Source organism: Cupressus sempervirens, chromosome 11, assembly GCF_028749045.1.
Source record: "Cupressus sempervirens isolate cs-2001-9-10 chromosome 11, ASM2874904v1, whole genome shotgun sequence".
NCBI classification, from domain to species: domain Eukaryota; kingdom Viridiplantae; phylum Streptophyta; class Pinopsida; order Cupressales; family Cupressaceae; genus Cupressus; species Cupressus sempervirens.
Genome location: NC_143128.1, coordinates 784,813,103 through 784,826,449, shown reverse-complemented (window position 1 = coordinate 784,826,449; position 13,347 = coordinate 784,813,103).

Sequence of the window (13,347 nt, the reverse complement as noted above, 5' to 3'; positions counted from 1 at the left end):
GCCTATTTATTATCATCATCTTGATCGTTCCATAGAAAATTTCTCATCTTGGATTCAAATTTTTTAAGATTCTGCTTAGAAAGAGGAAGGCACAAGAGTGGGTAAGTCAGAATGGCTAATAGGACTGCATGGATCTTAGTGCATTTCCTAGCCTTTGTGAGCCATCTATCCTTCAAGAGAAAGATTTTAATTAAATAAGATAAAACTATTTAGTTAAAAGAGAGATTTTCTTTTAATTAAATAAGATTTTTTAATTTATTTAAAGGATGTTTTCTTTTAATTAAATAAGATGAGATTATTTAATAAAAAAAGATTTTAATTAAATAAGATAAAACTATTTAATTAAAAGAGAAATTTTCTTTTAATTAAATAAGATTATATTATTTATTTAAAAGGATTTTTTCTTTTAATTAAATAAGATTATTCATGAAATGGTCAAACCTTAGGAAATATTGAAATAATTGAATTAAATGCAATTTGATCAAAGAAAATTATTTGAATTGATTCACAAAATGTTGTGATGCATTGGTTTAGGAAATTGATAAATTGAAGAAGGGGCCCATAGTCTAGATGACCATTTTAGAGTGCACACATTTGACCCTCTTTGACTAATGTGTGATCATTTTAGGAACACATGTAATCAAAGAATGTAGTTGAAGTATGAGGTCAATTTGGGATCACAAAACAACACAGATGTGTGGTCAACTTAGGAACACGTTCGGACAAAGAATAAAATTATTTATAACAATTTTGTCTTGACAAAGACAAGGTTGTCCCAAGTGGAACAAAGATTGATAAAGTTGAAAAAATGTGTGCTAAAATGTTGACACACATGAGTCATTATATCCAAGATTTCTCAAGAATGAAGTCTCAAATGGCAACTCATAGCTCTTTATTCATGGAGTGCAAGGGTTTGTAATGGAGGCCCTCAGTTAACCTAGCTTGCGCCCATGCATGTACACCATAAAACGAGAGATTCAAAGATTAAAATATGCATGTAAATGAAAATACAAGCTATTCTAAATGATAACAATGCAAAGCAATGCAATAAAAGAAATATAATCTATGAAAGCAAATATGACTCTAAGCTAATATGAAAATGCAAGGATGAAGCATGATGGTGGAAGTCATGGATGCATGAAAGAAGAAGACAAGAAGAGAGAAGTTTCAATTAAGCTCCAATGTCCAAAATCTAAGGCTCAAACTCCTTCTCCAAAATCGCTCTCTAAACTTGCAACATAATAATCCTATAGCAATTGACATCTATCCAAATGAGGAGAGGGCTCTTTATAAAGGAAAGTGTGGAGGTGGGAGGCTTCTCACAAGAGCAATGTGGGATAAATCCCTAAAAAGACAAGTAAGAGGAAAAAGCTCACCAATGGAAAAAGAAAAAAAAAAGGAATCTTTATTTTATTTATTTGATTTATTTCCTTTTTTCATCAAATAGAGAGCTTTAAGTGGGGATTTATTTATTTAATTAAAAGAGGAATTTTCTTGTAATCAAATAAGATAAGATTATTTAATTAAAAGGGAGATTATAATTAAATAAGATAAAACTATTTAATTAAAAGAGAGATTTTTTAATTAAATAAGATTATTTTATTTATTTAAAAAATGTTTGCTTTTAATTAAATACAATAAGATTATTTAATAAAAAGAAAGTTTTTAATTAAATAAGATAACACTATTTAATTAAAAGAGATATTTTCTTTTAATTAAATAAGATTATTTTATTTATTCAAATGGATGTTTTCTTTTAATTAAATAAGATTAGATTATTTATTAAAAAGAAAGATTTTAATTAAATAAGATAAAACTATTTAATTAAAAAGAGATTTTCTTTTAATTAAATAAGATTAGACATTTAGTAAAAAGAAAGGTTTTAATTAAATAAGATTAAACTTTTAATTAATAGAGAAATTTTCTTTTAATTAAATAAGATTGTTGAGGAAATGATCAAACCTTAGGAAATATTGAAATAATTAACTTAATTGCAATTTGATCAAGGAAAATGATTTGAATTGATTCAACAAAATATTGTGATGCATTGATTCGGGAAATTGATAAATTGAAGAATTTGGGCCCATAGTCTAGGCAACCATTTTAGGGTGCATACAACAGTCACTTCAAAAAATCATAAAGAAAAAAATACTCGTCAAACAATTATGAAAAAATATAACTTCTAGATCTCACTCTTACCTATCATCCTACCAAAGGGTTCTTCACTAAATATAACCATATATTTAATTGAGCACATGAAAATACCTATGTTATATTTTCATCAAAACATTAGAATAGTTTTTTTTGTGCGCGAGGTTTGACCCTCTTAATCTTATCCATTTTTAAAAAAACCTTAATAGTTTAGAAACTAGATTCAAAGTACTATAATTTTTCATGTTTTACACATTTTGAGTGCATGACCCTCAAATGGGTCTTCCAAGATCAATCTTACCTGATCTCAGAAAAAACGTGTCTACTTATACCCTCACTTTTGTAGACCATCTTGGTGCACACACGTAAATTATATAGACAATTGTTAACATAGTGAAATTGATAATGCCTACATAATTCAGCTATATTATTACCAATTACAAATAAAACCTTCTCCAAAATTAATAGCATCAAGGTTTCCAAATACTTATCTTAATCTTGAACACTTGAAATGGTAAATTCCCACTCTAGGAAGATTTCAGTGATCTTGGGTCCTTTATGGCTGTCGCACCCTAGAGATAATTGATATTTACTTATAACTTGAAACATGCCTTCGTGGCATAAATAGCACAACCCTAGAGTAAGGGCATTCCTAGGTGTATATTATACCCAAGTTGGACACACATTGTATGCTCCTCCAAATGTCTCATAGCCCATGAAGTCACCACTTATCTATGCATTGTCAACATCTTAAAAGAAAATAATAATTCTTTGTGACTACTCAAAAATCACTTCATAGATTGGTGTTTTTAACAATTATTTTAAGTAGCAAGGATAATTGAATTTCTCTTTTGATTTAACAATATTGATGTAAACATATTAATAAATTAAAAATTTAAGGTCATCTCTCCCTCTATAAGTTGTTCAACATGTTCCATGTTTCCTCTTAACATAATTAAAAACACGTTTAGATATCTTATTTTTATAGTTATGGAATTGATCCTAGGAGTTATAGAATATGTACTCAAAAGGTAGCTTATGCTAAAAAATACAAATGCTAGTTTGGAAACAATAAAAAAACCATTCAAAATGGACCAATTGAGTGATAATATGGCTATGCAAATTTCATACTAAAAATTACTATACACTAAGTATTATTTTGGAGATATTTTTTATAATAAGATATTTCCTAAGTAGAAATATAAGCTTGTTTTCAAGCACCCACTATTATAATCATTCAATAGTAACTATAACGTGATTAAATTACTTATAAGTGAAACTTGTACATGTATTCCCAAATTACTTATAAGTGAAACTTGTACATTCATGTCCCATGTCTCATACTAAAAGAATTTATATAATTACGCAATAGTTTATTCACTTAACAATGTAATCTTTTTAAAACTGATCCCTAAACTCGTAGGTTTTAGGTCCACCAATGCTAATGTATACACTAGCTTGACCAACTAGATAGTATCATGTGTCCTATGAAAATTATTACACTATTAGCAAATCTATATCAACTATTGAATTATTATGTAAGTATACTTTTAGATCAAAGACTACATGTGATGAAGAAAATCTAATCATTTAATGTAATTGTGTGGATTGTTTATCACCTCAATAAAACACAGGTTACTCAAAATGATCTATTCAAAATAGTTTTGAAGATCACTAGATCTTCCATGTAAGAATATGGTATAGATAGAATCTGATCACATGAAATAGGAATAACTTGATCAATCATATAGGTTATAAAATGCATCCATTCATCACTAATGTTGTAGCATACATATAATTAAATCTACTACAATTTGTAATTATAATCACAATTCAATACATGAAAACTTGAATTCTTAGTTCCTAATTGATGATTTTTAGTAGTAATCCATAAATTTCTGCTGACCATATGTCTCAAATTGGCAATCTCTTTGACATGCAGTTTATGCTTGTTAAGGAGTGAAATATCAAAGAAATGGATTAGTTCAAGGATCTCAACTTGCTAATAAATGGTGCATGTGAGGAGAATTTTTTTTAAAATCTTACTTTTTTAGGCTTACAAGGTACTGAGAAGACATGACTAGTTACATCTCAATACATTAAAAAAAATTGATTCGCTAGAATGCGTAGACTTGAAACATGGAGCAAATAAAACCTTAGAATTTAGAGCTCTTAGTTTTATCAATAGAATAGTTTACAACTGCGAGACAATTGATAAAGCTTTGTTATAGATGGAGACTCAAAGTTGAATTGAATTGCATTAGGATCTCAAGTTGGGGGTGGTATGGACCAAAGCTAAGGTACAATCTCTTTATTTAGACATATGTGGAGTTACTACCAAGTCAATTCTAAATGATCATGAGTACAGCAAGGATTAAGTATTTCCTAAGTGTGTGACATTTGATAAAATGAAACTATTAATATATTACTAGACTAGATCAATACGATTCTTAATAGAGGTTAATACACAACAAAACCAACTTCACACCAAGGTATCCCCACATAATTTGAGTCTGTATTATGGGAAAAAAATGTGAATACGTACATATTTAGAACAAGAACATGGTAATGTATGTTTTAATATTTTAGATATTTGATTTCTAATTTTGAAGCTCTCAACTTTTTGTATTATGTTATTCTCTCTAACTGTAAACATCACACAATAATTTTAGGTTCAAAGTGTTAAATAGTTAAAATTGACTTAATTTCCTTGACTTTAATTTTTTTTAATTAGTTATGTTCTAGAATGTTCATGTTCTTTTAATGTCGTTGCACAATTATTTACTTTTCTACAAACTTTTGGATACTAAGAAATGTGAGTGGTCATAGTTCATCATTTTCTATAACGAGACTATTAGAATGATTAGAATAACTAAGAGGGGGATGAATTAGTTATTCTTAGGTCCAAATGTATCAATTTAATTTTTTAACAACTTCAAACAACTTATTCAAACTCATAAATACACTCAACCAATATAAAAAATCATCAGTAATCCAACTTATTCATCCAATGCTTAGTTCTTTGTTTAGTATATGTTGAACAATAGAAATAAATAATAGTAAATAGCAGGAAACATGAAAACATCAATTAGACATGTATAACACTAGGATTTAATGTGGAAACCCAATTTGAGAAAAAAACACCAAGTAACATGCTACCACTTTTCACTCTTCTGAATTGAGCTCAATTAAGAGCCAACCATGTTGAAGGTTGCAAAACACATTGTTATGTGTGACCCTTTTAAAGGATTTAATCACCCTATGAGGAATGGCCTTATTAGACATCTTTAAATCATTCCATTAGAATATCACCTTGATTATAGGATTTACAATATGACTATTAGGTCAACATTGATTTAAGGATTCTACTACCAAAATAGTTAGTGTAACAACTAGGTTTGATCTAGTAGAATACAAATCACTTTGCAAATTCATATCTTCATTCATCTCATTCCTAGTTCATTGACTAGACTTCATGACACTCTCCATCTTTAATATAGTTGGAAACTCTTCAAGTAATCACTCTTTGAATAACTTCTCACTTTTCATAACCAACTCTTTTCTTCACTTTTCCTTCACAAATTTTCTAATCAATGACCATAAAACATCTCTTGCATCTCCTTAAATAGGAAGCTTTGATCTTTTTTTTACTTAAACATAACCATAAATCTTAGGGTTTGATCAGATTCATTGAATCTGTCCATTATTTTTTTCCTTTTTCTTATTTCTTGAAAATTATGCAAACTTCACATTATATCCTCACCTCATATCACTTAACAGACCCAGTTCAAGCATTAAATATTTCAACTCATCAATCCTTATCTTTTACACATTTTGACCAATTCAAATATTCGACTACATCAACCTCAAATCTTGGTTCTTTTACAAATTGTTAAATTGTTGACACTTGATCATCACTATGTTCTTCAACTCAATCATCATTGGGTAGCTCAGTCACCACTTCTTTGTCTTGATTGGATTACACTTGCACTTGATCGCTACTATAATTTTCTCTTCACTTCTCTTGATCATTACCATCAGTCAAACAATACTACTTTGCTCGACTATCCGTTAAGTTCTTTAATCTTTGGCTTTAACTTCTTTATTGACCATAAGTTACTAGGTCAAACTTGTGTTTTTCTCATCTCTTCCATACTTCATACAATGATCAAACATCACATTATCTAATTAAATATTAACTAATCAAGTGCCCATTGTAATTTGATCATACTTACTCTTGTTTACTCAACATCTCTACTTGGTCACCTTGCTATCTCTATTTTCAAATCCTCTTCATCAATCATCTAATATGGCACTCTACACTATTAGAAAATGACTTATCTATAAGGTTTGATATCAATGACAACATAACAATTGTTCTATTGTAGTTTCCAACATTCTCCCTTTTTGGCATTAATAGAAACACCTTTAGTTACTATACAATGTTAAAAACTATTATATCATCTCCCTATATGTTCTATATCATATCTTCATTAATGTCCTTAGTTTCATTTTGATTCACATCCATACTATCTTCATTTCTTCTTTACAGTTCTCCCTCTTGATTTACAACTTGTATTGGATGGTAACTTGATTTATTCTCCCTCTTTAACAAAAATTCCAAATACATCATCCACTATACATATCATGTACACATCTCTATCTTTGTCACTATAATAACTAATCTTTAAAATATCACTTTCTCTTTCATCACTATCTTCCTGCTTGCAGCCTTATCAAATTGTGCTTATGTCCTTCTTTTCCCAACTTTAGGAAGCTCTTAAAGTGTGACCTCCTACATCACTCTATAAAATATTCTGATCATAATAATTGATGCAATGTTGCATCTCTTAGTTTTCTTCAAATAGGGGAATGACCCCTAATTTACCTCTTAGATACACATATGCATTTTTAGGTAAAGCCTTTGTGAATATTTCAGCTATTTATTCCTTGGTATTCACATACTCTAGCTTCTTTGGCTTGCACCAATTCCCTCAAGTAATGATACTTAATTGCAATGTGCTTGGTCTTTGTGTGCACCATAGGATTTTTGGATATGTTTATAGCACTTGTGTCATCACAACATACCACCACAAGTTTAGTTATCTCTTCCTTCACACATTTCAACAATTGCTTGATCCACACAATATTTGAAAAAATGACTACTATTGCAACATATTCAGCTTTTGTTGTTGATTGAGAAATAAAATTTTGCTTCTTACTTGTCCACAAAATAAATCTATTTCCTAGAAAGAAAGGGCCTCCACTTGTACTCTTTAGGTCATCAATGTTTCCAACCCAATCAGCATTTGTGTACACTATTATCTCAAACTTGTCATTCTTCGTATATCATAAACCATCATCTTTTGTAACTTTAGATATCTCAATATCCTTTTCACGGCCTTCATGTGATTCTCCTTAGGATTAGCAAAAAATCTTGCAACAATACTAACAACTAATGCAATGTTAGGTATGCTCTAAATAACATATTGTAATTTTTCAATCATTGACCTATACAATGTTTGACTTACTTTATCAAAATCATCATTCTTTGAAAGTTTATGTCTAGTAGCCATAGGTGTTCGAGTTGGTCTTCAATCTTCCATTACAAAGGTCCTCAATATCTCCTTGATATACTTTGATTATGTAATGTATATGTCTCCTTTCATTTGGTAAACTTCCAAACCAATAGAGAATTTAATCTCTCCAAACATTGACATCTCAAATTCTTTCTCCATCTCATTAGAAAATGATTTTCACAACAAATCATGTCCTCCAAATATGATATCATCAACAATATTTTAGGTAGTAATATCTTATTCTCATATTCACTTTTCAAGTACAAATTTTCATTGCCATTAGTTCTTGCAAAACTAATTTTCACCAAATATGTTTGTAACCTTTCATACCATTATCTAGGAGCTTATTTCAAACCATGCAATGCTTTGTGCAACTTACATACCATGTTCTTCTTGCTAGGGTCAACAAATCCTTCAAGTTGTTCAATGTAGATTTATGCTTCCAAGATTCCATTCAGAAATGTGGATTTCACATACACTTGATATACCTTGAAACCTTTGTAAGAAGTATCTACAAGTAATCTTCTTACTCCTTCCAACCTTACAATTGGGGAAAATGTCTCTCCATAGTCAATTTGTTCTTCTTGTGCATATCCCTTACAAGCCAATCTTTCTTTGTTCCTTGTGACTTCACCTTTCTCATTCAACTTGTTTCTAAATACCCACTTAGTTCTAATCACATTCTTATCCTTTGGCCTTGGCACCAATGTCCATGTCTTGTTCTTCTCTATTTGATCAATCTCCGCATTCATTTCTCTAATCCAATCGTTATCCTTCAATTAATCTTTAAATATTGTAAGTTCAAACTCACATAGTAAAAAAGTATCATTCTCCAATTTGTTTCTTATCATAAGCCATGAATCTTTGTCTCGAATTATTTGATCTAGTGTATGGCGTCTTCTCACATATTTTGTTAAGACAGGTTCAAATCTTCTTTCTTCTTGTGGTAATTCACTTGGTTCAATTTTCTCATCTACTCTGTGTGTTTCTTGTTGTAACTCAACTTCATATGTCTGGTGTTTGGTCTCCTCTCTCTCTAACTCAGCTCCTACTACCTAATGCTTGACAATTTTTTGACACTCAATAGAGCTTGTTTGTTGTTGGTCAACAGTGCCAATTTGTTGATGCTTGGAAATCTCTTTCTCAAGCTCATGTAAGGTAATAGGTTCTCCTTCATAAGTGTATGCAAAATTTCTATAATCTTCAAGTTTCTTCTTACATTCTTCTTCATTCTTTTCTATAAATTCATCAACTCTAATATTTTCACTTTCCACAATTTTGCTTGTGTTAGAATTCAAACACTTGTATTCATTGCTTTTAGTGGAATATCCTAAGAATATACCTTCATCACTCTTTACATAAAGTTTTCCTTTACTCACATATTTCAATATATAACACATCCTTCCAAATGCTTTTAAATATTTAACATTAGGTGCATAGCCATACCACAATTCAAAAATGGGTTTTGTTTGTACCTTTCTTGACTTGAAATCGGTTCAATGTATAAACAACAGTACTTACAGCTTCTCTCCAATACTTCTATGAAATATTCTTCTCCCTCATTTGTACTAATGCATAGTCCATGATTGATCTATTTCCTCTTTCAGTTATCCCATTTTTTGGTGGAGTCCTTGGTGCTAACATTTATCTCTTGATTCCTTTGTCATTGTAGAATGTATTAAACTCCTCAGATATTAATTCTCCTCCACTATCTAATCTCAAGAATTTTAGAATTTTACTTGTTTCCTCTTCAACTCTAGCCAAATACCACTTAAACATTTGAAAAGCATTAGATTTTTCTTTAAGAATCATCAAAGTCATCATTCTAGAGAAATCATCAAAAAATATGATAAAGTACTTGTCACCATAATAACTTTGCACTCCAATAGGACCACATAAATCAATAGGAACCGACTCCAAAATATCATCATAAGAATAGGTCTTTCTCTTGAAACTAGACTTTTTTATTTTTCCCTTTTGACATTGTTTGCACATCACTTTATCATTTTTTCTCAATCTTGGTAATCCTCTTACTCTTTCTATTTTACTAATGCTTACCAAATTATCAAAGTTCACATGACATAGCCTCATATGACATAAGCAAAAATATTCAAATTGTACAAATGGACATGTATCTTTAGATAGGTCTAGATAAGTTACCTCTTGTTTACTCTTCACTTCCAATCAGTTCACCAGTAGCATCATATATTTTTTCCTTCTTGCTTTGGAATTCAACTTGGTAACCTGAACTGTTCAATTGTACCACACTCAATAGATTATATTTCAATCCATCAACCCAATATGCATTATCAAATCCGATCTTGTCATTCAATGCAATATATCCTTTACCTTTCACATAACATGGTGCATCACTTCCAAACTTAAAACTACTGATATGAGATTATTTTGAAGTGAAGAACCTATAATGGAATAATCATTATTTTGTCACTAATGTCAGACCTACTACTTGTTGATAAGACAACTTCTTAGATGATGTGAGTACTATCATTTTTTAGTTAATGGAGAGGATTTGATCAAGTGAGATATTAAGAGCACCTCGAGGAAAGGTTGAGTTATGGTATGAAAAAGGAGTACAAAGATCAATTAAGACAGTGATGATATAGTGTATTGTTTATCTACTTAAGGTTGCAAAGGTTGGATACAGTAATTAAGTCTAGAAGAACAAGTAAGAAGAATTGAGTTTGCCAAGCTTGATCGAGTGGACAGTAGGTGCCAAGCAAAGTTAGTGCAAGCTGAGCAGAAAATCAGTTGGAGCTGAGTAAAGTGAAGATTCAATGTATGTCGAGTGAACTTAGTGTAAGCTGAGTAAATTTTAGTTGATGTCGAGCACCAATAAACTTGAGTGTTTCTCGAGTTAACTAGTGGAAGACGAGTGGAAGAACAGTATCAAAGTCGAGTGATAGCATATTGATGTTGAGTGCCAGTATTCATGTTAAATCATAGATTTGATGAATTTGAGCCGAATTTTTTTTTCTTGAATTGTGTGAAGAGTGTGGAAGATAACTATGATGAGCTAGTGGCACAAAATTCAAGGTAAATCATTTTGTGGCAAATTAAAAGAGAATTAAAGAAGAAGTTTCTAGAGGAACCAAATGGAAAAGTGGGTAGATTCATTGTATCCTACCTAATCCTACCTAACCCTAAAATGGATGATTGAGGGTGAATGGAAAAAGATCTTAAATCTCTATTTATAGAGAGATTTGGTCAAAAGAAAAGGTTGTCATGTGCAAGAACCTAAGGAAGACAAGGAGTCTAGGATACTTGCTTCATTCAGTGGTCGAACAGAAGAGACCACAATTTGCATGCAAAGAAAGAAGACTTAAGAGTATGAATGCTTGAAGGGTGAACAAGCTATCAGAGCTAAAGTGTGTGAAAGTCAAGCAAAATGGAGGATTGAAATAGAGATCTGTAATCTACAAGTGAGTTGTAATTTGTTATCAAATCAAGCCTTATTGTTACTTTCTAATCATTGTATCAATCTAGGGTAAACCCTTTGGATAAAGGTTGACCTAACAATCATTTATAAATCCTTTAACCGGGTGACATTCCAAGTGAATGATCTAAAGTCCTCTAATAAGGCTCACTCCTAACAAAGTGATTAAAATCCTCTAACCAAGTCACATTTAATAGTATGTATTCTAACCTTTAACAAGGTTAGCCTTTCACAGGACATCACTTCATAAGAGTGAGAATTAGTAGCATGTTACTAGTGGTTTTTCCCAAATTGGATTTTCAATTAAAATCCTTTTGTCAAATGTGTTATTGAATCTATTATATTTTTGTAAAGTTTTGTTGACCGAGGACAGTAATTTGCAAAGTTTAAGTATTGTATGATTTAATGGATGCATGTATAATAAGGTTTTATGGAAATGGGTTCACTAAGCTGTGAAAAGTTTTGTTTATACATTTGGACCTTGGATAACTAATTCACACCCGCCCCCACCCTTGGCTTCTTAGTTATTCTAAATAATTCCAACAAACACAACTACCATTATAGGGTTCTAGCTTTTCAAACTTACTTGTATTACCAATCACATGATGTGAGAAACCACTATCAATTATCCATTTTTCATTCTTACTCACACATAAAATTAAGGCAGTTTTCTCAAACTTTTCATCTTCATTAAATTCATCTTTCATGGTAATATAAATAACTTCTTAATCGTGTTCTTCAGAATCACTATCAAAACAATCTTCTTCAGCAATCTAACAAGATTTATTACCTCGATAGTCTCTATTGTCTCTCCTTCCTCTTTGTTTATTGTCTTTCCTTTCCTCCTTTTCATCTATGTTAGGACACCTTGTAGCAATGTGACCAACTTTGTTACATGTAAAATAGATTATAGGAAGTTTAGCTTTGTATTTATCTTTTCCTCTTGCTAGTCTCCATGCCAATTATGCTTCTAGATCATCAAGTAATGGAATTTTTTTCAATGCTCCCCTCAGGATTCATGATAAGGGATTAGCTACCTCGTATGTACTATAAGTTGAGTGTTTTTATCAAGCATTGAAATATTTTTCTTTTGGTGCAACAACAACCACACCCTAACAAGTGGTATCAGATCTTGGTCACAGGTTTGATTCCTCAAACCCTCGAGTAATGTTGAGGGGGAGATTGTTATAAATTTGTTTAGCACTCCCCTTAGGATTCATGACAAGGGCTTAATTGCCTCATGTGTACTATAAAATGAGTGATTGTATCAGGCATTGAAAGATTAGTCATTTGGTTTAATGGAAACTCGACTCTAACATCAAGGTTATCATCTAATTCATCGTCACTGTCTAGAGGCTTACTCTTTGAATTTTTCTCTTTTAGATCCATCAAGGGTTAGTTGTGACTTGAAATCACATTCAACACTAGAAGGTGTGTAATTATCAAAATTTGACAATTCAAATGCAGTGAGTCTCGCAAGTAGACTATCCAAGGTCAAATCATTGCCAAGTGTACACCTTAGTTATTGTATTGCAGATACTCTAATTGCATAGATAGGAAGTAAAGTCCTCAATACCTTTCTTATCACAGTCTCATCAAATATGTCTACTCTAGCATCTCTAATTGCATTAACCACTTCTTTGATTCAACCACAATACTAAGCAACAATTTCTCCTTCTTTTGTTCTCATGTCATCAAACTTGCCTCTCAAAATCTTAACTTTAGCCCTCAACACATTTTTGTCTCCTCCATGAATTTGTGCTAACTTATCCCACATTTTCTTTGTTATATTACAATCATTTACATCATCAAATTCAACATAACTCAGGGAAGATGTTAGATCTATCATCATTTGATTGTGCTCTTTCTTTTCTTTGATTTGCTCAATTGTCATGGGTCTAGGTACTTCAATGTATTCATTGTCTAAATAGTACAGTGTAGAATCTTGATGGGGACACAACCCAAGAACAAAATAGACACAACAGAAAAGGGGAAATTATATTCACTGAGAAAATAAGCTAGTACAAACAGTACAAAGAAAATAAACTTCAAAACATGCCCTAAGGGCTTACAATAACATAAATATGGAGATAATTTCTCCTGTCAGTACCTCCTCTCAAACTCCACTCCGAACTGCCTTTTACAATGCCAGAAATCTCCTTA